A 4563-nucleotide genomic window follows, 5' to 3' on the forward strand; every position below is an offset into this window, starting at 1 on the left:
GTGTATATTTAGTTGAAATTTTCAGTTAATTAAGTTTTCTGGAATTAAAACCCAAAATCATTCTTAGCCCCGATGCAACAATAAGACTTAGGAACCATTATTAGAGAAAACTTGAATATACAACTATTCATTAGATAACAATCAACGAAAAACTACATTTCAGAGTAAGAAAAACTTATGGGCAATATTAATGGAGTAAACGATGTCATTTTTCTCCACTTTCCTTATTAAAGGCTGCGTTTGGTTCAGGTATAAGTAAGAACCGCTAGTTCCAGAGATAGATACAAGTTCAGATATAACCAGGAACTAAATCAATTTTGCGTTTGGATGAAAATTGGGTTGTTCCTAGGAATAAATTAAATAGTGTTTGGATGGTTAGATTGGAACAAGAGGAATAAGAGTTATAATTTAAAATTAAAATTATATTATGTAATTAATTAACATCAAAATATTACTTAAAAATAGATAATAAATTAATCATTAATAGTTAATTATAAATAATAATAATTTTTAATAATTAATTATAAATAATAAATTAATAATATCGATTATCTAATTAATAATAATAATAATATCAATTATCTAATTATTATTAATATTTATTAATAAATATTAATAATTATTAATAATTAATTATTAGTTATAAATTAATAATAATAATTATCTAATTATTAATAATTAATTATAAATAATAATATAATAATAATATTGATTATCTAATTATTAGGGATAATAATTATTAATAAATAATAATTATTATTATTAATTATTAATAATTAATTATTAGTAATAAATTAATAATAATAATTATGTAATTATTAATAATTAATTATAAATAATAAATTAATTAATTATGTAATTATTAAAGTAATAAATAATTATTTAAATATATTAATTAGATTAATTAATAATTGATTGCTATTAATTAACCTTATTCTCATTAAGGAACAAGCTTGTTCCAGCAAACTAGTGGAACAGCAGTTCCAGCCTTAATTATTCCAGAATTTTCGGAACTGCTGTTATCGGATACCAAACATCACGTTTGGGAACAAAAGAGGGAACAAGGGCTTATTCCCCCCTTTGTTCCCGAACCAAACGTAAAGGTTTAGGATGGGTGTAAAAACTAAGTTTAAAATGGTTAATCTGTTGCCAATTTTACAATCGGTGTAAAACTAGATTTAGAAAGGTTAACTCTTTTCTTCTATTGGGAGTAGTAGTAGTCCTATTCAGATTCAACTTTTTGATAAATATGAGCTCTTTCCTGTTAAAACTCTCAATGAATTGAAGCGTAAAATGTTAAAAGTTTATCTCCCATTAAGCAATCAATTGGTGAAGAATCCAAGTCAGAATATGGAAAGCAAAGACATCTCTACTTAATAACGACATTCTCAGTTTAGAATGTCTTATAATAGATAAGAAGGTCTTTATCGCATTTCATTCCTCATAATTTATAAAAAAATTTAAAAAAAAATTAACTTTTCTTTGTTATTTAATTGCTTGCATTATTGTATTTCAACAGAGATACGCGATGCAAGCAACTATTCATAAATACTATGCCGAATACTTTAGATCTTTAATTATTGGAGGATCCATGTATATTGTCGAAAATTTTAATCTGATCTTGGCAAAAAATAATTGCGATGTTGTTGATAAAAAATATATGATGCAATTCAGCAAAATGGACATGTTTTGTCAAAGTAACAGATGGCATCGAAACGTTTTCACTATACAATTATTTCTTCGTCAAGTACGACTATATCAAAACTAAGAAACAAACTGCATCCTGTCTTATAGGTACTATTTTTTTAGGAAAACTTTAAAACTCTTCCTATGGTTTCGCACTTTCTCACTTTAGTACCATGTGGTTTAAAGTGCATCAAGTTAGTGTCCCGTGGTTTCATTTTTATCTTTTCATCAACTTTTCCGTTAATATTTTGTTAAATTATATACAAAAAACTTTAGATACCCGACCTAGGTTTATCGAATATTCACTTTAATACCCTTTAGTTTTAATTTTGTCGCTGATTTAACAAAAAAAAATTAGTGAAATCAATAATAAAAAAGATAAAAATGAAACCACAGGACATTAAATTGATACACTTTAAACCACAGGGTACTAAAACGAGAAAGAGTAAAACCCCAAGGGGGTATTTGAAGTTTTTTCTTTTTTTTTAACCTTTTTATGGCAAAGCATAAATTATCCAAATAAATTCCTTTATGTTTGGACTTTCTCACATGTTATAGAAACCATTGTAGCTACTGCAACTGTCTCCTATACGTATGTTACACAGCAACAAATTCTGATAAAAAAAATTGCAAATCTAGAATTTGGAGTGAGTGTTAGATGTATGCCCTAGAAGCCAACCAGGCCGACACATGTATTCTTTCTAGAATATAAATTTGTATTTGACTTTGAAATATTATGAATAAATTTAGGTTCATATTTTCATTCATATTGTGTATGTGTCCATGAATCGTCAAAGGAATTAATAAGATAATTACTATATTCTCAAAAATTGAGAATTTGAGACATATGTTATTGGTGGTTAATTTCTAAATGCTCCCGATCAATGAATCATCACGAGGACGGTGATTGATCCGGTGAGATTGGTGCATATGTCGTTTCCCTTTTTGGGTAGACGAGTCTCGAGTCGATAGTGTGGGGACACTGAAGCGAATATGCAGGTGGTTGTAGAGAACAAGGGTATCGAGCATGACTAACGCGAGAAGTCACTTGGATGTCTACTCACTCGTTAATGACTTACTCAATGTTGCAGTAGTGTGACTGGTCTTTTGACCTGCGATGCTTCGGCTATTCACAATAAGGTTACTGTAGCTTGATTGTACATACACTTGGTCCTTAGCCATAAGGGTCCTTGCGGTGCATGTTGGCTGCAGTAGGTTCATTATAAGAATAGGTTGCGCACTTAGATGGAATCTATCTCCCTTGGTAGATAGGGACGTTAGTCCTATGTGATTTATGAGACCGAGTTTAGAAGACCTTGGCCAGATCAGAGTGAATAGCAGAAATGGGTTTCCGATATTAGAAACTCGAGTCAAATAAATTTAACATATGATAGACGATGAGGTTTGACGAGTTATTCCATGACATTCATCTAGTCGGGACTCATGATAAAAGGACTGTATCACACGGTAACTGCACCAGGAGGTTCAGTATTCCATTCTACTGAAATGCTACTACATAATGCTAGGCGTAGCTGGTGGATTGTGACTCATGAAAATTATCTAGATGATCGATAATTCTCATTGAGCTGAGTTAAAATTGTTTCGATCCACTGAAAGAAGTTTTAATGATATTGTTGATAGTGATCAAAATATATCTCACTACCAGATAGAATAGAACCTATAGGGTCACACACATAAGAGGTTGTGATTGATCGGATAGCTAGATCGCGATTATTGAATCGTCGGAGGACCTAATTGTCAATATGTTGATAATTGGACTAATTTGTAATTATTACAAATTAGTGGTATTAAAGTGTAAATATTACAATAGAGGACTTACTAATAGTTAGTACATTATAGGGGGATTTATGTGTAAATGTTGCATTATTAATTTGATATGATCAAATTAAGATAAAGTTTAAGTCGAATCAAATTAGGATTTAATCGATCTAACCAATTAAGAAAAGGATAAATTTAAATCTAGATTTGTACTTATCCTTAATTGTTATTATATTATTAGAAAGAGAATTATATTCCTCTATATAATATATGGGAGTTTTTAGAAAACTCTAGTCGTCATATCTCTTCTCCTCTCTCTTCCATCTTCTAACAAGAAAGACGTCCTTTGCAATGGAGCTAGCACCCGGTGAGGACATCGATCAAATCAATAACCTTGTGTGGATACCTATAGAGGCCGGACGCATGTGCGGCTTCAAGAGAACCCAATTCCACGATCATCAAATTAAGGTGAAGATCTACCCACGCAAAAGGTAAAGATTTGATATTGCTTTCTCCTTTAATCTTAAATAACATAAGGGATCCTAATTGCGTGGTTTTTGAGATCTGATCTCGAGTTTTTTTTTTTAAATCAAATTTGTTTGATTTCTTTTTCGCTACGTTTTTACCGTATGCAATTTTCTAACAGCGAGTACTAAAAATATCCTAATAAATTTATGAATAGACTTTTACGTTCCTATAGCTAAAAATATATAAAAATTTGCTAGTTTTTTTGTAGCGACAATACTTTGTCTATTACCTTGTGGGATGACCTTGCAATTAATTTCCATAATCAGCTAAATGCGCAAAAAGAAGAAGGCGGTCTAATTATTGTTATTCTTGCAAGTATAACAATACGAAGCTGTAGAGGTACACTAATTTTTATTTTTTTTTGGTTTCTAGCATCTTATGGATTTGAATTTGTGTGATCTAAAGTTAATTTTAGCTTTTTATAACAGATGAAGTTTACGTATCAATATGCTCAAAATCAATGATATATATTAATTTACTAGAGTAGGTTTTGTGTGCTATTTGGAGCACGAAAGCCTCCGTGCTCCTAAGCCATTTTCGATGATGGAGCCTTCGAATTGACGATCGGCT

The sequence above is a fragment of the Ananas comosus genome, linkage group 12 (genome assembly GCF_001540865.1).
Source record: "Ananas comosus cultivar F153 linkage group 12, ASM154086v1, whole genome shotgun sequence".
In the NCBI taxonomy this organism is placed as follows: Eukaryota; Viridiplantae; Streptophyta; class Magnoliopsida; order Poales; family Bromeliaceae; genus Ananas; species Ananas comosus.